General features: G+C 39.0%; 1 long non-coding RNA gene across 1 annotated transcript; it reads right to left on the reverse strand.

Moving 5' to 3' along the window:
* Positions 1 to 20,906: 20,906 nt before the first annotated feature.
* LOC139124063 (uncharacterized) lies at positions 20,907 to 22,858 on the reverse strand. Its single transcript, XR_011549855.1, has 3 exons — positions 22,580 to 22,858; positions 22,142 to 22,211; positions 20,907 to 21,651 (listed from the first exon to the last, which is right to left on the reverse strand). It is a non-coding gene; the product is annotated as an uncharacterized lncRNA (long non-coding RNA).
* Between the last annotated feature and the right edge of the window lie 355 nt (positions 22,859 to 23,213).

The raw sequence follows: 23,213 nt of genomic DNA on the forward strand, positions 1-23,213 counted from the left end.
ATCGTTTTTCACATCTTCAGAATACAATATACGACTCACATATTCAGGCTCTGCGCTAGAGGTGCCTCCGAATACTTCTCCATAAATTCATGTCCTCCTTTTTCTCTCATTAATGTGGAGAGCTTATAAAATCCACCTCCTCTATCTTTAGACAGCTTGAGGTTTTTATAATACAGCTTTCCATCCCTAGTTTCAGAATCCGTAGCCATACATTAAGTGCATCCGGATCAGTAATTTTATTCGCCTTTAAGAATTGATTAATCATTCTTAATTTTTTAACTACTCTAAGTTCAGTCAAACAATCAACCTGCAGGCCAGCCTGTAAAGGATTGGCTTTTGCAAGGGCATTATCGCTGTCTATAAAGTATGTTTCAGCAGTAGCATCATCATCATCATTTAAATTTGCTTATCGAAATCCGGGAGTTGTATATCTTCTCCTCCTTCTGCAATATTGTCTCTCTATATTACTACAATTATTTTCTATCATGCCTTACATATACAGTAAAAAAAAACTGCACGTCTCAGTTGTTAAAGTGTTGAACAATTGGCCGACTATATCGAAAGAACTAGCGCTGCATATCGACGAAGTTATAATTAATGGGTCGAATTGATATGGCTCTTAATGTGACTAAGAGAATTCTTGTAAGTTCTGCCGTCATAGCAGCAATTCCGGCAGTTCCAGTTCTTTTAGCCTTAACTCCTATACCAGGTGTTATTATTGATGTGATACAAGGAAAAACAGGAGTATCAAAAAGGCGAGAGAAATATAAACATTATTACGTTCAATATAAACAGCTGCTTACACAAATACAAGACATATTTCATCAGGCACTAGAAATACAAAAACAAGAAGGATTTAGTCCGCCGCTAGAACGATACATGCGACATTACGGATTAAATGGATATGAAAGTTAACTCCGTCCTATCGGCCATGTTTCTGCCAGCCATTCGCCCGTGTCTGGATTGTATAACTGCACACGTTTGATATCATTTGGCGCCATCATGATTTTACTACGCTTTTCACTACGGATTTCTCCAGTTTTTCCGTACAAACTGTACAAATTGTGCCCGCTCGGTCTCCTTCCTTTGGAATGCACCAGTTTCAAACAGATCTTTATAATCTTCAAAGTTCAAATGTTTTCTAACACAAACATCTTTTATCCCTTTATTTTTTTTGTCTCCGAAGTTGGAGTCTGAAAAGCGTACACTTTCGAGCGTATGACGACAAAATCAAGAATAGGTTCACCATTCAACTCATCTTTAAATTTACCTATCACCTTTTTATTAATCTTTGGAAAATCTTCTCGGACTATATCATTGAAAGTTACGTCCTGGGAAGGAAGAGGTACATTGTAAACAAAATGTCAGTATCTATGTAGGCTAATCATATCCTTTGGTTACGGTTCCGTTAGGTCCTTTGAACCGCTTTCAAAGTAATTGTAATGCGTCTCATACATAAGTAGCTTAGAAAGTTCGAGTACTGCCGCGCCAATGAAAACTGGCTTTTTATATTCATATTGATCCCTTTTTAGTTCCAGTAGGACACTGTCGCAGGAATCGCCATCCTCTTCGAAAGTTATGAGAGTTATATGTTTCATCTTTGGATTATACTTCTGAATCTTTTTACGGCCACTATCGGAACCCCTACGGAACGGTTCCAGCCTGAAACAAATTTAAAGTCTCTGTACTTTCGAACATCTTCTATTGTCTTGCCGAACATTGCATTATTCATAAGCTTATAGAAATTCTTTTCAAAATCTGTCTTTCCCTTTGCCCTCATTTTAGTGTTAAAGTCAATATATTCTGCAAGACATGGCGCCTCTTCAAAGGCAAGCGCCCGATGAATCTTTTTCAGTCGCATTCCCATCCAAAGATAGAATTCAAGCAACTTATAATGTAAGACGTATCTCTCTCTGTCCATTAGACTTGTAATCAGTCGACTGCCCTGCCTCGGAAATTCATAGTGATGCGGAGCTAGAGGTAGATCGGAATGTTCTTCATGTAATTCAGCCGGATATTCTAAGTCTACTTCTAGAAAACTTGGTGGAAATCTAGCGCCGGGTCCCCAATCCAAGCCTGCTCCGCCATTCTGAGCAGACCATTCTAACAATTCTTCCATCGTCATCCAATGAAGTCCGCCCATTGGCATTGCCTGACTCATTGCCCATCCGTAAAGATTATTAGCATCGAGATATTTTATTTCGGTTAACGGTTTCTCCGGATCGTAATCCCCGTAAGCCGGATGATTTGTCTGTAAATAATGAATATTACTCGAATCCCCCTCTGAATGAAATTCATCTGTTCAGCATCTTGAATGAGTTTAAATTTATTACCTGTATAAAGTAACATAGCATCCCATGTCAAGCCGGGCGCTGACATATAGTGGGCTGGATCTAACTTATATGCTTCTAAACATGTGTCACGGAAATTTTCGAATATATTCGCAAGAAGTAGAACGTCAGTCTCACAATAGAATTCCATATAATCACGAATCGTCTGACATCCAACTTCGTCCCATACTCGCAATGCATGTTCGTGATCAGACTCCAAAATCCCCTCTTCCGTTAATTCGCTATAAAATTTGTGTCTCTCCGGGAGCTGGTCCTCTTCCAATCGCTCGGGAGAATCTAAATATTCATACGGGAAGAAACCTTTCGCCCGCTGAATGTCCGGGTACGAAAGTGGTACTGCCGTCCATCCATCCTCTGGCACAGTCTTTGCCAACTTCGCTAGCGACCCAGACATCAACTGAGCACTGTCCATAAACTTTATAGAAAAGAAACGTTTCTTTGTCTCCCTCTTCCCATCAACAACAATTGAGGCACTAAAAATAAATGTTTTCATAAGACACATAATTCCACCATTGCCCGTCTTAGCTATGATATTTGGCTCTAGTTCGCGTTCCGAAGGACCCTCATCCCTGATTTCATGTATTTTTTGTAAAATAAAAGAACCATCGTATCCCTTGAGGTTGTGAAAGTAGATAGGAATGGTTCTTGACGGGCGGCACTTTTCACAATAAAAAGTCGTTCCGATAGGATCGTCGCCACCCTTCACTATTCGGTATCCGGCTTGATCTCCACATGCAATACAGTCTGGATCGTTGTAATTAGAAGTATCTTTCATCGGTTTTATTTTCCAATAATACGATTTCGAATAATTCTCAGCCCTTTTCTTCATATCCTTTAGAAATTCTGTAACACAATCTGTACCTGTGAATGTTCTTTTACTATAAACTTTCGGCCCGGAACGGCCTGGCCATCGTTCAATCATAACATACGAAATACAAATTGGAATGTGTCGGCCGGTGTCCTTCTCAATAATTGCCTCAGTATCTGCATACACGACGTAGGGGCAGGGCACCTTCTTCTTATGTCCTTCAAATTGACACACTTCCTTAGGAAAAACTGGCTGAGCAGTGTCTGTTCCACAGTATACCTGATGTATTTCTAGTTCTTCTGTTGACGCAAAACCTCGCTTACAAACCAACAAATACACTTCTGTCTGCGCTCATTCTTGCGATTACTCTTAGAATTAAGAAGGCGATTTAACGCAGTAATTGGTACGAAGTGGCTGCCGTCTTCGCCGACTATCAGTAAGATATTTGCTATTTGATTCCTATCAGCTCCGCTAGGGCCTTTGGCTCCGCTACAGCTACTATATAACACAGTTATGCCGGACGGATCGGGATCATTCTCGTAGAACTGAATACTTGAAGTCCAATGTCCGGATTTTGCTGCTCGAAGCGCTTAGACACGGTCAGATCAGCAGGCGTAGGAAATGGTATTCCATCAAAACAGTAATCGGCCATAAATGGAGTGTACGTATTCCATTTTTTTCTAGTCTGACCACATTTTTTTTTAACGAAACGTGGCATCACCTAACTTTATACTTGCTACAACTGTGTATTGAAAACAATTCTCGCTACCGAAAGGAAGAATAAGATCGCTGACACAATGCTTATTTTTTAACCATCCGGAAGTTGAATCGGGCAGCCGGCCCTGAGTAAAATTTCTACTAGAATTACTTCAAAATTAAGTATCTCCTCGAGAACGAGACCAGAACTCTCAACATTGCTAATTGTATCAAGCATATGGTCGTAGCGATCTATTAATTGTTGTTTCACATCCGCTGTGCCTCTTACATCTTTTGTGTATGTATCTTTTAATTTAACATGCAATGTACGAATTTGTGTATTACCGTTTTTCGGATCCAATAAATTTGACTTCCATATCTGTATAAACAGAGTACATCTTTCTTTCTTTGGTCATACCTTCGATATCCACCAGCGTTTCGATATCCTCGACTCGCTTGACTTCAGGAAATTCTTTTCGTAAAACTGCCCCATCGAATGCTGTACGTAAGCGGCGCCTAACGTCAATATTCTCATCCATAATAATCTTTATAATATATACTATCCTAAAATATTTTAAAAAGAAAAAATAATTATTGTATGATAGGTCATCAAAATCTACTATAATATTTTTGGCAGCATTTATTTGTTTATATATCTCGCCTAATCTTTCTAAGTCAACTAGTTCTTCCGCATCTTGAATTTCTGGTTTAGGCGTGGCACAAAATAACCTCTCTATAGTGAAAGAAAGGTACGCTTATTTAAGCGAGGTTTAAATGCTAAGAATTCTATCTTACTACCTTTTCGGATATTACTAGGTACAATAGCAGGATTTTCTCTGGCTGGCAATGGGCTCACTGCTTTAAAACCACAGTCAATTTCTTGAACTATATCAATACATGTAGCGAAATCGGAAGTGTTTCCTCCTCTTTTAAACCGAAATTTAAAATACTTTGTCTGTTTGTCGCTCCCTCGCTTCTGATACACTTTAGATGGATTGTAAAATCCGATAGGATTCTTGGAGTGAGCAGCCAGGCTTGCAGCATAACTTTTAGCGATGGATGCATCGAAACTTTCACCTAAGGTACGGAATACTATTAAATCGGTAAACTTTTGAAGACTCGGTAGCCAACGGACACACATTTCATCACATGTAGCTGGATCTTTTGAACCATATTTAGGTCCGATGGGGAAAACCACTTCTAGCTCACAACGAAAGGATCTACATATTCACCAAATATGAGTTTGCCGTCACTGATTTGGATTTCTCCGGTTTCAAGTATTTTTATTGCATCTGAAATAGAAAGGATTGCCATTGTCTTATCGTAATATATCTTAATAAAAAATAATTTTAAAAAATTTTTTCTATGATTATAGAACAAAAATGCCATACATATTCATAATGGACCAACTGGAAGTGGTAAGAGTTACGATGCAGTAAATTTGGCGGGTGCCACCGACCACATTATTTGTGATTCTTCTATAATTCAACATCTAACTTTTTCTAGAATCCAGGCGTTTCACGGAGTTGGAAGAAAAAAAGATTGTTTCAAAGGCATTTGACGATTTACACAGTTTCATTATCATATTCAAAGATATGCCTTTTGATTATTGTAGGCGGAATATTCTGACTCGAGCCAGACAATATGAAATAGCTACCTTAAAAGAACTAGAAGAGATTCATAAGCAATTCAAACAGACTTTCTTAGAAATTTGCAACGACTACAGACTTCCATGTTTGGTAATTCATCAATCTTTACGCCTGAAGTTCTCAAGAATATCTTAATCCAACAATTGATACCGAGACAGTTGGACCAGTAGATTTTCCACGAGCTTTTGACTTTGGAATTGCATGGAGCGGCCCTTCGGCACGCGATAGCGGCAGCCAGGGATTTTTAATAGACGGTTTCGGCGAGGAGGAACTTGAAAAAGCTTACTATCCACCTAACCAAGAACAACTAGAACAACCTCGAGTCTCACTCAAGAACCTACACAAACTTCTTAATGCTTGTGAATCTGTGTACGCTTATAATGCTCCGTTTGACTTACAGGCACTTGATATGATGCCGAAGGAGCCTTACGGTTCCGGAAGGGGCTTTGAAGTTACTTGTCTATGGCTCATGTCAGTTGTGTACATTATACTTCAGCCAGAACTTATCGATAAAGCTGAACAAGGAGGACTCGAAAGAACAGCTCATAACAACATGAGAAGTCGCTTTGAAGATCTTGCAAACTTAATATGTTCAGGATCCGGGGTACCACCTCATCCACATACTGCCAAAAAAGATGCAATAAGTGAACATTACTTACGTCAATACATGATAAATACTTGGCCGGGCGGATGGAAGCGCGGTGGTGGTAACTGCACTTTGCTTTCTCTTTCAAGAAATTAAGACTTCTTCCATGGTACTTATTGAATAACTTTCGTAATTACTTACGTTAGTACTTACGTTAGTACTTGACAAGTACCAAACAGGAACTACAGAGCCCTATCGGAACTATTCCGAAGGGTACTTACGAAGTTCTAATAACATTTTCCTCTGGCTCCCAACTATTGAAACTTTCCGGATAACCTTTCCATTTTATCAGATAGTATTTCTTTCCTCTAATTTTTTTCGTCTTCAAAATTCGTTCTACTCTGTACAGCTCGTCGGCGCCAGCAACACTCTGCAGTTCATCAGAATAGAAAGTGCCGACTATTTCCTCTCCATTAAGATCTTTTATTTTGTAAACTGGCGGCGATTCCAGTCCAGCGCGTACACCACTTTTGAAACTATGAAAATCTCCTCTGTCCAATTTGGTAAATATCCTTTCTTGAAAGTGGTCTTGTATTTTGTAATTCGAACCCGTTCTCCCGGCTTGAATTCAGGGTTAGCTCCCATGGCTGCCAACTCAGGGTAAAGTGTATAAAATGCCTGCCAATCGTTGTCCTCTGTTACGTCGACGGGTTTCATTTTGATACTTCCGTGTATGGTGTTATTGTAATTCTCGAGAAGTTGTGGTAGAATGGGGAGCCATTTTCGTGTCTGTCTGTATGTGAAGTATTTCCACATCATCGTTTTAAGAGTACGATTAAAACGTTCCACAACACTAGCTTTTTTGTCACTGTAGGTGTGAAACCAGTGAATTCCCGCCTCCTCCAACCATTTCTGCATTTTTCGATTAGTAAATTCCCGCCCCTCATCTGTCTGAAGTTTGTCGGGTTGCCTCCCGGATTTCTTAATTATGTCTTGTAGCGCCTGCAACGTATCATCTGCCGTTTTTGACTGTATCGGCCTGGCCCATGCATATTTGCTGAGCACATCGATTACTGTTAGCATGTATCGAATGTTTTTATTCTCTTTTGCGAACGGTAAAGGCATTTCCACAAGATCTGCTTGCCAAAGTGTGTCTATCGATGATACGAAGACGCGCCTCCCGCCCGTAGCACCGCGAGTACGAGGTACCGGTTTATGTAGATTATAAGTTAGCTGAGTTTTTAACCAGTCCTGCACCTCTTTCTTAGTAACTTTTAGTCCGCTGGCGCGTGCTGCGTCATATAATTTTTGTACACCTCCAAAACCAGTTTTCGGGTTGTAATATAATTCTCTAAGAGTACCTTCGGTGTTCCTATCGGTGAAACCTTCAGGTCCTATCGGCGAAGCCATGATTAGCTATATTATACGAAAAATTGAATGTCGTACGGATGCCGTAAATGAAATACTAGTTAACTGAATGGTGTATTTTTCAATTGCCTGATTAGGGAACCCACCTCCCGTTCTGACACCTCCATTCCATATTCTTTTATAATAGTCTTGTTGTCTGTCTTGCTGGGTGTGTAAAAAAGTACTAACATCTGTATGTTTTCCCTGAATGGTTTACTAATACTAGTATATTGTTGAGTCAGAACCCAGACAGATAATCCGTCGTGTCTTGCGCTGAAACCAAGTTTGACTAAAAAGTCACTGCGCTTCTTCATATCTTTGGACGAGGCGCAGTCGTCGAGGATTATTAAAGTGTTCGTGCCGGCCCATTCCTTATGTACGAAGGCTAGTGTATCATCCACAGCATCGAGTCCGACTGGAAACACAAACACATTATCATCCAGTTACAATCATGTTGAATGGCGGGTTGCATACATCTGATCTATATACTGTACATAATGTAATGAATATGGCTAAAGATAACAAACCAATTTTGCCGTATTCATGAATAGGATCCGCGCCGGCGAGTGTATTTGCTGCCTTTGGAATCTGACTTGTGTCAACCGCGTCTGCCGTATTAGGTGGCCCTCCGGAGGGCTCATCCTGCCACTTCACAGCATCCTCTTCCCCATCCATCTCATGTTTAGCACTTTCTCGAATTTCTGTGTTTATATCACCATTCACCCCGAAGGCCATAGATTCAGTTGCGTATTGCAATTCATTATTATAACCTGCGATTGAAGGGCCTGAAAGAATGACCATTTTAGATGGCAAGAGAAGTAAATTGGGCGAAACGGCCATATCAAGTTTGTCACCATTATTCATTATTGTGTCTTGGTATCGCTTATCAGTATTGCGAATTTCATCTTCGAGGAGAACGCCGAATTCTTTTCGGACTTGCTGTGCACTGCCAGTATCACCCACTATGGTACTACGAATATTTGCTTGTGCGCCGAGTATGCAATATACGTAGGCTTCAAGGCTTTCATTGAGGCGGGCGAGACCGGCCTTTGTTAGTCCCGAGTCTCCCTTCAGAGGGATGAAACTATTGTATTGACCTCCGATCCATCATTTCGGAAGAAATAATAGTGTGGTCGGTCTTTGTCAGGCAGTACATGTTTTTTCTTTCCAAAAATGGTATGTGTATAGAAAACGCCACTGTCAGCAGAGAGGAAAAAGTCGTGACCATTGTATACAGCAGCAGGCTGTCGAACGGGCCCACGATTAGTGTAATATTCATAACCATAACCAAGACCTGAGTTTTGGCCTTTTCGATATCGAAAGTCGGACTTCGTTGGGCTTATATTTCCAAATTCTGTACATAGAAGTTCATATTGGACGAGATTGTACGGATTGTCGCCGGCTTTGAAGATCCCTTCATCGTCTGGAAGTGCAACGCCCATTTCATGAAGGATACGACGTATTGTAAAATATACATGAAAACGGCAGAATGATTGTATTTGCAGCGGAAATTTCCCTTTGGAACCGTAACCGTAGTGCTTATCAAAGAGATGGGCGAATGATATACCACAACCAGTAGTGCTGCACCATACAGCGAAATTTAATTGCTGGTCCCAGTATTTCATGTGCGGGCCGCCCAGCCATATATTACTTTCTTTAGCTGATCGATGAGTGATTACGTTATCTTTGAACACATCCCGCGGATGAAAAGTAAATTTATCTGTCGGCGTTACATATATTTCTAAGTCAATGAGAATAGGTTTTACTCCCCCGTTTGGTTTGGAAGGAATATCAGCATGCTGTACTGTCGGTATATGTTTTTTATTCAATTGAAAAGCAACCGGGAATAGGTCTGTACTCATGATTCGTGTTTCTATATACAGATAGATTTTAATGGAGGAGAATTTTTCATACTTCGGAATCGGAATTGTTCCATTAGGGGTCCTGAATTCAGACTATGTTAATACTATTTTTTACTAAGAATAGATAACATACTGCAAACAATGGAGAATTTAATAAAGACATCGGCAGCGGCAAATACGACAGCGACAGCGGCACTTCCAACCGCAGCGTCGGACGCTCGATCCATAATAGAGACGAAACGTGAAAAAATACTCTGTGTCATCGCAAGTGGTCAAAGCAAGTTATTTTTGGCAAGGAGATTTCAGTTGCTGACGTAGAAAAATGGGGAGATGAAACGGTAAATAAAGCCTTCAAAATGTATGAAGCGAAATACAGTTCTCTTATAAGTGATACCATCACTCAAAGTTTCATAGATCTAGGAGCCCGCGCAATAAGTCAGGTAGTTCCAATCGATGATCGAACAAACTATGCCACTGATCTTAAAAAGGATTTTATTCTAAACAGTGAAATAAAACGATTATCAGGACAGATAGCCTACACGTGGGGCCCATACTTGCTCTAGTTTCCACCGGTTTAATTACGGGTAAACATGTAGATTTTAAAAAAATCGGGTTTAATATAATACCTGAAATAAATGGATTCAACTTCGCAAGCACCCCAAACGGTTCCAACACCGACTCAGCAAAGGGAAACGTCTCCGCCAGGGGCCCCGCCGACTCCAACACCTCCGACGACTACCCTCCGGAACCCTATCGCCTTCGGAACGGGAACGGAGCCGCAGCGCAATATAGAGAAAATTACATTACCGACGAAGCATCCAGGGAGAGTTGCTGCAGGGAAGCGACTAGCAGAATGGAACAGGCAAAACAAGAAGATGAAGCGGGAAGCAATGATTAATGATAGCGATGCGGTAGCGGCAAACTGTATAAGCCCCCTTCGGAACGTTCCGCCACAACAGTGTGATAGCTGGTATAATAAATGTTATCTTGTTTTAGGTGTTATAGGAGTTTCATTGACTGCATTAGGGCTATATTGGGGGCGTGCTCGACATATTTGTCCTGTTAAGCGACCGAGTCCAGATCGGAAAGATGAGCCGCTTCAGAAAGCAACGCCTACAGAACCCCCTGCGGAGTCCACCTTCGGAACGGTGGCGGAAAGTAAGTTTTCCCAACCAAGTCCCGGCCCCTCTACATTGTATGAAATGGATTAACTCCGTAAGGAATTCCGTAATTATTTTATTTTTCTATTTTATATACTTGTCAGCAATCATGGATACTAAAACAGTTGTAAACACAATGTATGATGGTATTGTAATCGCTGGACTTACGATGGGATATCTAATGATCTCCAGCAAATTTCTGAAAATGGATATTGGCGATCCAAGCCAGCCAAATCTAACTCGATTGGCAAAATTAGGTGGAGCGACTGCTGCTGCGGTTGCGACAAAAGATCTTCTTGAACAGAAAAATATTATTCCTGCAGAACCTTATACTTTGTAATGTATATACATACAGTACCAGAATCACATAACTTGTAACCGCATTTTGCGGTATGCGGCAAACATGCGGTAACTGTGCGGTAGCATTGTTCTCTCCCGCAAGGTCTGCGGTATCTATTGTTTCATGCCCACTTCCCATTGTTTTATTGCCGCAAACACTGCGGCAACACGTTTGCGGGAACTCACTGACGCCTCAAAACATGCTGCAACAGCAGTGAGGCAACACACTGACAACTCAAATGGTGCTGTAACACCTCGTTGTGATCGCATTCTATTGTTCTAAATGTTGAAACTTTTGCGGCAGCTGAATGATTGACAACTTCAAAACCACAGCTGAAAAAATTGCGACTCTGTACTACAAACCAAGCATGAATGCTAATTTGAACTTTACGCTATGTCCAACCGTAGGCCTACACAGCAAGACAGTAAGAGTCATTGGGAGTCAACTTGGCATGCTATTCAAAGTATTTGAGCACAAAATCGCCAAAATTAAAAAGGGAAATGTAAATCATGTCTTTCTATTTGGTATACAATACAATGTATAGCCTATCAGTGTAAAATATTTCTCTGGCTGGGTGGGCCAGGTGCCGTTACTGTGTGAATTTGAATCCAATCGGTAATTTAGTAAATTTCTCAAATAAAGATGACATCACTGATCGGAGAGAGACGTGATGTCAAAGAGAATTATACTCGAAGATTGTGACCATCAGGTAAGTCACGGTCCGGTGGTAAGTTGATGCCACAACACATCGCAGAAGACATGTTTTCTATTTTTCAATGCAAGAAGTGAATGCCTGTGAACTCGGAACTGATCACTGATCTGTACCAGTCATTTCAACTTTAGTGGTTGGTATATGCTCAAATACAGTTTTAAAATTTCTATAAGTACGATCCACGACTAAAAATGTAGAATTTTTGTTGAAATAAAGCTTTCCTCGTTTTCACTCATAAATTATCGCCAACCGATCATGACACCCGTTCCATAGCTCATGTTTGTATCATGTGAAGAGGTGAAAAATGACAATGTACTCCCTTGTGACGGCGTCAAAGTGTATGGAGATATTTAGGATTAGTGGTGTAAAGTCTTCAATGACAGTAAATTGCGAACAATAATTCTACAGACGCATTTATTTCTCTTCGGACGGGTGAAACCTCAGGCACCCATGCGCTGCGTAATCTGCTTGATCGATCGTGAAACTAACAGGGAGTCTGTAAAAACAACTGGTAATCAGTGTAGTGCACATGACTTTCCTATTTTACATCGTTTGTCCTAACTTTTGTCACTGTCATTCAACAATCTGTGGAGAGACTGTGCTCTAATACTATAGAAATATACCGCCATGGTAATATTTAGAACTGTCGTATCTCCTTATGTTTCCCGGTCGGACAAAGACGCCTCTATGACAGTACGGTCAGATAAGTCCCCGCAACCTAGTATAGAAAGAATTTTAGTCTATACACAACGATGTGCGCTGTGGCATAGGCAGTTACCCATGTTTGCGCTTTGAAATGCCCGATCGGACAGGTTTCGCAGTGTGCGGTATCGAGACCATCTTTGTTACTATTGGAAATATATTTTGGCAATTATACTCTAGAAATTTAATGTGAATAAGTGGCGACTTTTACCTGTATGCAATTGACCTTGGTGTTCCGTTAACGGCAATCGAGAGCTGGGTACATACTGAGCCAAAAAAAAGCAGTCTTGGATTTTAAAATTCGCTTTTGTTTTCGCACAACGAGCCTTCAAAGCGTCAACTTGACGAGTTTTGCATAAATTATCAGCCCTTGTTCACGCTTGTCAAGCTGCAAGCTGTATCTTCACTTCCAGGCTTTTTACCGGAAGTTAAACTGGCTCCCAGTCGCCTGGCTTTTCTCGGAAGCTAAGTTCCAAAAAGTCATGGTAACTGCATAGCTGGCCAAGCCAGGCAATCATCCCACGATCTATCCCAACAGCCCTACCACTCTACTGATATTTAATCCTTCAATTTACTATATGTTTTGATATGCCCACAGACTTGTAGCCGGTCTGACTGGGAGTTTGAGAAACGGTCTTTCAGACTAAATATATTCATTACAGGTGAAAAATCTGGCGCCAGAATTGAAAAAGTTAGTGTTACTTTCGCCTTATAACAGTGTACACGACCCATATCTCCTTGTAATAACCCCACATCAGTTGAATTTTTTTGGATTGTTTGTCTTTTTTTTCGAGATTAAATTCAAACTGTAATTTCTTAGAACTACGTTTTCTTCACCCCAGAATTGCATACGTTCTTTGAATTTGGGCTTGTAAACCCTGAAGATCTCTGCGTCGAATATTTAAGCTAATGCTAAGCAGACTTAGAAATAATAGTTTAATGGCCGGTCTGTACGCTTCTTTACAACGATTATCGTGAACTCTTACCAAATATTGCAAAGTCAGCCGTGATTCCAGTGTCATCTGTCCCGTGTGAAGGGGGTTCAGTACCCAAAACACGATTAAAATCATCGAAACGTAATTATTCTGCCGTAAATGATCTGATAGTTATAACCATGGAAGGCCCAAAACTTTACGCATTTGACTTCAGAGCAGCGACGATAGAGTTCAGGCAGCAAAGAGATCGTCGGAAGTTGTAATCTATTAAAATGTAATTAGTCAGAAACGAATACCGTCGTCAGAGAATGGAACAGAAGAATACCGTCGTCAGAGAATGGAACAGAAGAGTATTAAAGATTGTAAAACTCGTCCAAAAAAAAATTGTCACTGCTGATGTTTATTGAACACTTTATTCATTGACTTTTGAACTAGTTTTCGATATGGCGTATACAGCTGTTTTATAAGTGCTTACATGTAGTTGTACGCATTTTTGATACATTTTACGCGAATAATAAAAACATTTGCGTACAGCCTTACGCAGGTTTGAAAATCCTAACGGAAGCTCTGTAAATACCATTTATTATCCCTCGTAGAATTAATAGGAAATGAACACAGCAAAAATAATTTACTAAATTACTGATCGATTTTATGGAAGACAATTCACGCGAGACAGTTTGCTGCTTGGAATCTGCTTCAAAGCACAGGTAGATTGTGAAAAGTGAAATTTTCTAGGGTCTCGACATCGTCAAAAGTTCACCCCTAAGCTGTTCAATGTTGTATATCATTAATAAAATACTCAAACAAGTCGGACTTTACTCATGTGAAAATCACTGTCAAAAGTGGCCGGGATTACATGCGATAAGTGACATGTCCACATCGCGACCAGCCGCTCGATAAAACGCGCCTGGGAAGTTGACTTGCATGTTTCCTAAAAAGTAGTATTTAATTTCTTTGCACACATAGGGAACCGGCTGGGGATATTCATCGTCGTAATAAACGTGCCTCTTTACGGCAGTAGCTCAGCGCTACCCGTTTTGGCGTAGGTCAGCGGAGCAGAAATTATGCTGTGGCTCGCGAGAATGGGGATATGGCGATTTGACGAAGTAGCTACAGGCCCAGTCTGGCATGTTTATGGAAACATCGTGTGGGCATGGCACTTAGAAATCTACGTGGGACATTCATGTTCCCTAATGCCACGCTGCTTATTACAGTGAACAAGGAAAGACAAGATTTTACAGTCATGGTCTTTTCGAAATTGTTTCAGAGCGGTCGGGTCGCCGATTACACATCGGTATGTACATGTTACATAAGTGAACAACTCACGTTCACAGACTTGTTGCAAAACATCCGGCCTTGACTATCTTTCAGGAGGGGACGTTCACTTTATCTCATAATAATAATTAAAGAATGAAAAAATATGGACAAGGTCTGGTCTTTTCAAGTTTTAGTTTAGAACTGATCAAAATCCTATGAATTGCATTTTCACTGCGATTTGCGGTTGAATTTCTTTGTGACTTGGCAACGACATTTTTGCATACTCCTGCTTTTTACCACTTCGTGAAAATGGTATCACCCATCCAACGCTATACTAGTATGTACGTGAATCGATCATCAGAGAGATTAAGATTCCGTACGAGAACGGAACGTATACGGATACGTCATCACATTCTACGCGCCGTTCCATGTTTTGATGACGTTGTCCGTTAGCCTGTCGTCTGCCAGTCGCTTGTGTACGTGAAACAGGTAAGTTTCTCGTAATCGATTTCCGATAACAATTTGCGAGTTTGTTTTCACACCGATGACAATTAGAATGTTTATGCGTGAACCCTTTTATATCACTGCACGCGTCTATTTATATCGAGACGATTTTGTTACATTTTAGGGGTTAAAAATAGACAAAAAAGTTGGGGCTGGCGGGGTCAACGATCCGAGTGTATTGCAATGTGCATACAATGTAACAACAGCAGACGACCTTTCGGCGCTACCTTCCGTTAGTTGGCGCCGCGACCGGTTTTATAAAAACATAAGACACAGGACAGATAATGTTATTTTTTTATTATTTCACTTATTTCGGACTAAATCAGTCCATATAATACATGATTCACGTGTAGAAAAATTTTCTTAAGCATTACAAAAATATGATTTTCTGTGTTGGTAAAGAAAGACAAAATCAAAGGTACAGGGAATCGATCCACAATTTACAAATATCAGAGATGAAATAAAGACGATCATGTACCAGCCTAACGATCATATTTTCACTTCTCAATAAGCGTGTCATAAAACCATACATTTGTTTTCTACGAAGTGCATCGAAGTTGTACAAATTATTGGTAACAAACATTTCACTTGCGCTACTCCGTTTGTCAAATCCTAGAAATATCCTAGCCGCATTGTTGTAGGCGACCCTCAACTTTCTCAGGGCACTGGCAGTATGGTTAAACCAGAGGTGTGCCCCATACAATTGATGACAATAAATCTTAAATATCATACATTTAACATCAAAAGAACATGAGCAGAATTTCCTGAGAAGCATATTAGCTGAAACGTAGAACGATCTTTTTCTGTCGTTCAATGTCAGCATCGTCTCTGAAGTGGGTTGTTAATATATAACCAAGATACTTTTTGTTCTCTACGAAAACAAGTTTAACACCATTAAGATAAACCGTGGGCAAACGAACAGTACTTGACTTGTCAGTAGTGACACATAAACATTCAGTCTTTCCAGTATTAAAAGTAATGTCGTAAATATCACCATAATTACTACATATACTTACCAGCTTCTGTGTCCCTTTGACAGAGGGACTCAACAAACAAATATCGTCAGCATATATGAGGTGGTTTACGAAGCAACCCCCTACATAACACCCTGTTAAAGAATTTGTAAGTCGTGTACTTAACTGATCAACATAAACATTAAAGAGTTTTGGTGATAAAACTCCCCCTTGTTTCACACCGTTAGAAACTGTGAAACCAGATGAAACACAGTCGCCCCAACGAATAAAAATACACTGAGTTCTATACCAAACAAGGAGAAATCTAACAATAAAGATCGGAACTTACGGGAAATCAACTTCTTTAAAAGTGACCAATGATTTACTCGATCAAATGCTTTAGATGCATCTAAGAAAGTTACAATGACATTACTTCCATGTTTCCTATAGTAGTTGATAACTTCCTTTAAAACGAAAAGACACATATCAGTTGAATGTCCTTTCTTGAAGCCAAACTGGAAAGGCGAAGTTTCTAGAAACGACTCAATTTTACTCAAAATAACAACTTCCATTATCTTAGAGGCAATGTTCGATAATGCTATCGGACGATAGTTGTTTATACTACTTATATTACTATTCTTATCTTTGATAATCGGGACTAAAATAGTTTCAGAAAATCTGTTTGGACACACACCGTGAACCAACATGCTGTAAAGCACATACTTAGCAAAACTGACACTTTGGTACTAGCAAGAATAAAAGTGTTCTGCTGAAAGTGAATCAGGACCAGCAGATTTACCCTTTTGTAATTTACTAATGGCACACTGAATGTCATAAGGAGAAACAAGAATTGCATGATCAATTACACAATCACCTATCATATCCAAAACAAACTTCTGATCCCGTTATTATGCACATCATTAAAGAGGTTACATTTTAGGGGTAAAAATATGATTTTCTGTGTTGGTAAAGAAAGACAACTTAGGTCTAATGTGTGTGTGTTTTTGGTGAAGCTAATGTTGTTATAATTATGAAGTCGAGTAAATGTTTTTCAAAACTCGGTGGCATGTGCTATATGTGTGCATATAAATTTTGTTTTGATCCGTCATGAATTTTACCACCGTCCGTGACCGTTATAAATTCAAAGTGAAAAGTGTTGAATTGCAGCTGTATCCGCCGATTTAGTCAAATTTAGGTTCACCTTTCGAATTTTTTTGGACCCGCGGCCCCGTGTGCTTGAATATGATTTTGTTTACTTTCAAGCAACCTCTAGACTTTCCAAAACAGTGAGCTTACTGATACAAAAATAAACGAAAATAACTTAGCTCTAATGTGTGTGTTTTTTTGGTGAAGTAATGTTGTTATAATTATGAAGTCGAGTAAATGTTTTTCAAAACTGGGTGGCATGTGCTATATGTGTGCATATAAATTTTGTTTTTGATCCGTCATGAATTTTACCACCGTCCGTGACCGTGATTATACAGTGCTCACCCAAGTTTATCATTTGTGTCCATTTATACACTGATCTAATCATGAAATGAAGCCTGATTCTATTGTTCATTTCCAGATAATCTATCTCAAGATGAATGGAAAAAGGACAGTGTTCCGCTGGACAGTTCAGCAGGGTGTCGATTTGCTAAGGGAGGTCGTAGCTAACAGGCCAGAGACAACAGCTGAGTGGTTGGCAATCGCCAACCACTTGATGGCTCACTGGGAGTTGACCAGTGAAAAACATATAACAGCCAGAGCGGTCAGAGAACACACAGATTTTTTGCTACAGAAATACAAAGAAAATGATCGAAAAGCACTAAAAAGGTAAGTGAATCAGTGGAATGAAAAAAATGTTTGACAATTGTATTAGTGGTGGACCATTTTATACCCTTGGAGGGGGTCTGGTACATTTGTGGAAAAAAAATTCCAGTAGACATCAATTAAAAAAAATCAGCTGCAGATGGCTTGACGTAAAGGCAATGAAAAGTTGGAAAAAAAGCATTGGAGCTCATGTGAAAAATTACTGCCACCTCCTCCATCTTCAAGAACCCTCCACCCCCAACCCCGTCCTACAATATCAAATGGTCCAAGCCTTACTGGTATACTTTCATTGAAACCAAAATTGTCACACTCTGTCTTTAGGTTCTGTCTAACCTGTGTGGTGGTGGAGGTCAATCTGATCAAGAATGATATAAAAATGTGCAAATTTAAACATAAGAGTGACGAACAATGTTAAAGCAAACAAGGCAATAAAACTGCCTATTTTTTATATTTTCATTGGCAGTTTATTGTGTATGTAGACAGTTAGCATGGTTTCTGTTGAAATTTAATGATTCAATTCAAAACTTGAACTCATTTGCCCATAGCCTGATAATAATTGGCATTACATGTGTTGAGATATAAAATGCTGGATACTTATATATGTTGTATATGTAGTTGGAATTAGATCAGTAAACTGTCTTTACTATAATAAAGAAAAGAATACTGGAAATAATCAGAAGTCATGAGTGTCCTTTAACCTAACACTGATATGATAGATGCAGCCATGTTTAGAATGTTGTGTGCATATTTTCCATGTATTCATAGGTCTCGTACAGAAGAACAGTATGATGAAATTCATCAGTTGTGTCAGGAGGTGACATCATACATAGAAAGTAATTCTGCTCTAAAAACTAATGATGCCGTGGCTTCAAAGAAGAAGTTTGAGCAGAGAAAACAGGCCACAGCTGTGAGAGAAGCTGCCATGAAAAGGATGACACTAGACAATGATGATGAAAATGAAGGTACATGTACTAATAACCACATGCACTGTTGCGTTTTTGTACATCAAAGACTGAGCAGCAATTAACATTGCAAATAGACAAATGTAAATCTGATGAGTCATTGAATTTTCAGTTTATATTACTGTTTCATAATAAATGGTGTCAATTTTTTTGAAAATTTCAGAAATTTTGAAACTTTCATTTATTTTGGTTACTTGAAAAGTTAGGCCAAAGTAAGTTAGCTCTTTGTTTTGTGTAAACATACATGTAGGATTTGGATGATTTCATAAAAAAAATTAAAAATAAAATGGTGCTCCCCTTACATCAACATTCTAATATGAATATCTAAAAAACATATTTTTTGCTGATTACTTGCAGGGTCAACATCTCATGCTGACAAGAAGCGTCGTCAGTCACGTACATCAAAGGTAGATTTGATCAGTTACCTAAAGACAAAACATGAGACAGAACTGAAATATAAGCAGGACGCCTTGGAGGTCGAGAAACGTCGACTTGCACTGCAAGAAAAACAACTGGAACTTCAAATGAAAATGCTTGAACAGTTGGCTAAAAGGAATTAACCCTTTGAGTGCTGTATTTTTCCCCACCAAAAATTTTAGTGCAACATTTTACAAATTTTGATGAACTTTTCTGTAATTTTCATGATAATTTTTGAGCAAATGAACTCAACGTACATTGGCAACAGTTTTGTATCAAAATTTTAGCAAAAATGTAACAAAAATTGACTTAGGTATATTTATAAGGGTGACAAAAATTGACTTTGGCGCTCAAAGGGTTAAATTTTTATGTGATTTGAAATTTTACTACAAATGCTGATAATTATATTGAAATTAAAAGATACCCTACCTATTTAATATTAATAATTATTTGAATATCCATGCTTTGTGTTTGCTTTCAATTAAAAACAAAATTTTAAAGTTATTGGATGCACATCTGTCTTTAAGTGATTTGTTCTTGTTTAACTAGTTTAAGGCCTAGTAACTGATTTTTTATTATTTTTTTGTATTTTAATCAAACTGTTCCATCCCCAAAAGCATAATGAAATGCCCAGTCTTTAGAATCTCAACACAGTCCATATGCTAGTATCAAAATATGTGAATTTACATGCAAATATCGGTAAGGTCATGTAAAGGTCATGATCTGGCCATTCAAAGCTACTGTAACTCTTAATTTTGGCCAATTTCTCAGTGCTTTTGTTTTGGGTCTCAACTGTGATTGTGTTGAGAACTAAGTGGAATATGTGTTTTATCACAGATGTGTTTTATGATTACACCTAGCTATCTACCTTCCCTACATCTTCACCTTCGTTCCCTAACCAATCAGCTCTTCTTCCCATGACTGTTATCAATCCTTTTCCCAGCAAATCAGCAAAGTCTGCACACGACACTACATCATCAAGCCTTTGTCTCATCGCTCCCATTCATTCATTCTTTCATTCATTCATTATTCATCAGCCGCCGGGTTCATGTCTGGGCTCACACAGTTTACCTGTCCCTAAGGACCCCCTCCCCCAAGCCGTATCACCACCGCGGTGATCCCTTGGGCTTGAGAACCCCGTCTTCGTTCCATTCATGTTTCCACCCGGGTTCGCACAGTTTACCTGTCCCTTAGGACACCGCCCCCCCCAAATTGTATCACCACCGCGGTGATCCCTTGGGTGCAAGAACCCCTCTGCGAACATCATTTTAAATTCCTTCCTTCCTTTTGGGGGTCACTTCAGTCATGCATCCTTCGTTTGGGCTTTGGATTCCATCCTGACCTCCATTTCTCGGCAATTCCTCTCCTTTCCCACATTTTGGCCTCTCAGGATGGATTCATCATCAAGGTCATTCAGACCTTGACCCCATAACCAAAACACATATTTAGGGAGTGGTCAGTTTTTTTGTTGTGGGTGGGTGGGGGATATTGTTGGGTTCATGGGGTCACAGTGTTTCCATATTGGTGGTGGTGGTGGTGGTGGAGGGGGTCACTGTGTGTTGGAAATGCTCGGGGGGTGTCAGTGTGTTTTTGATTGCTAGGAATGGGGGATTAGTCAATTTTTGATAAATACCTCCACCCACTAACCAACCCCAGTCAAAAACTGAGCTTTCCCTTAGACAGACAGACAGAAAGACAGACAAACAAACTTACCAGCAGGCTTCACGAAAAAAGATCACAAATTATAATTTGTTTTAAATTCAATTATATTACAATGTATCAACTATGGTCAATCTAAACCATCACAATTTTCTATAAAGTATAAATTCTAACAAACTTTCTAAAAATTCTTAAGACCAAAATGAATTTACTTGTAAACTTCTTTATTAATTTATTTAATAGACAGAAAATTGTTCTCCCAATGAATTGAAATCTACACTATTATTTTAAAACAGACATACAAAGAAATCTTCAATGACACTCTTATTTAAATATCTTGAAACCTATTTTTATTAAAATTTCTTAGAATCTTCCAAAATACGCTTCTTCCCCATAACCCCAAACACGTTTGACATTTTAATTATGAACAAGATAATTTTCAAGAGTAGGAGGTTCAAGGTCAAAAGAATTCCCTGTTTCACTCCCATATAAACATGTGTGGCAATTGGATAAAATGGTTGCAACAAGGAAATACACCCCCACTGGTTGTAAATAAAGTTTCTGATTTTTCTTAAAATCAACAAACGCAAACAAAGATAATATTTTCCCAAATCCCCATTCAACACAAACACGTACTTCTGACATAGCTTTGTTAAAATTCTTCTGTTGCTCATTTAAATTTGCCCCTTTAAATGGCCCCATTAATTCAGGACGAAGAGGATATGCTGGATCTCCATAGACACACAGCACTTCACCACGGTCTTGCATCTGCTCCAACTGTGGCAAAACTCCACTCTCCCCAAGCATGAAGGCATCGTGTCGACTTCCCTCTATAGGACCATACATATGAGCGACAAGTCCGTTAGGGGTTAGAATTGACTGCAAAGAAATTAAACACAAACTTTTTTTCAGTGAAACCATAATCAACCCTTGACTCATGCCAAGCATATGCACATAATTTTAGGATTTTTTTTTAGAAAACAGAGCATATTTGAACTGAACAACCCCTCAGTATGTACTGTTCTCTGACTCAGAATGTCATCAATTTTAAAGACATAAAAGATAGTTCCTGTTTTGAGAATATGTCATAAATTATGAAGGCAAAAAATATATTCCTGTTTTGTTTCTGTTCTTGCAAGTAACCGCAACAACACAGATAATTTGGATAAATTGTGAAAAATATTTTCCAAAGTTTGGTCAAAAAATGTTAAACAGGGGATGTCCTTAAAAGTAAACCTTGAAGGTAATAAATGTGTCCATCCACATACCTTGTACAGTTTGAGGTGATGCAAAACAAAACTTTCCAACTCTAAAATATTACCATACAAAGAGTCATATACTACATGGATAGAGAAAGAAGCATTCTTACAGCCGCCGCAGAAGAATAAGGAGTGCCTCCATGCTTGTTGCTGTTGTGCCGTTATACCCAATAATCTTCTCTGGAAGAGATAGAGCATCACGAAGGCGGATCAGGTCATTTTGGCAAACCTGTAATTTTTGAAAGAAAAACAGACTTAGAAATGAGCACAAATACGTCATATAGAACTTCACTGTGACAAATTAACTTAGATCCATATGTTCACTCTTGTTAATTCATCAAAAAATGAATAATTTTTTTTTATTATATTATTATTATTGTTCTTGTTGTTGTTGTTGCTGCTGTTGTTTTTATCTCGAAATTTAATAACAAGACCAAAAATAAAAACAGACAACCTGCATGTTTATCACTTACATTGATATTACAAGCAAGACAATTATGATATATTTGTAAGCCATAATTCATTGCATCTATATCTTTCTCGCCTACCTGAAAAAATTCAAGACACTCAACATCTGAAAATGAATAAAGATCAATAGGGGTATTATCCAAATTTCTCCCGTTTGAGAAGGTGTCGATCAACAACAATTCCATGTCGTCTTGATCTTCCTCCGTTAACAAAAGTGCTTCAGTGATTTCTTCACATGTACGTCTGGAAATCAAAAATTATACAAATATCTATTTACTTTCGTGTCCCGCACGTGAACCCGTCAAGGACAGGTATTAACCACTCACTGCAGATACTCTAAAACGTCACATAAAAGTGGAAATTGAACATTTGATATGGGAAATGAACGCTGGATTGACCAGATCGGCTCATGAAATCTCTATAGTGTTTTGGACTCTCTACCCGTGTGCAACCTACGTATACGTTGCTTTTTTTTCTTCCAAGAGTGTTAGGTTGTGCGAGACAACCTTCCCTCAAACTTTATTCACATTAGGGATGGACCATTAGACCTTGGGAGGGGGGGGTGGTCACAATGAAATTGTGAAAATTTTTTTTTTACTATTGTAAATTTCTGAATTTTTTTTTTTCAATTGAGATTAGCTGTGCAAATTTTTTTTTCAGAGTAAATTTTCAGATTTATAATTTTTTTTAGTTCGTCGCTGTCTGAAGATATAG

The sequence above is a fragment of the Ptychodera flava genome (genome assembly GCF_041260155.1).
Source record: "Ptychodera flava strain L36383 chromosome 23 unlocalized genomic scaffold, AS_Pfla_20210202 Scaffold_23__1_contigs__length_28996876_pilon, whole genome shotgun sequence".
NCBI classification, from domain to species: domain Eukaryota; kingdom Metazoa; phylum Hemichordata; class Enteropneusta; family Ptychoderidae; genus Ptychodera; species Ptychodera flava.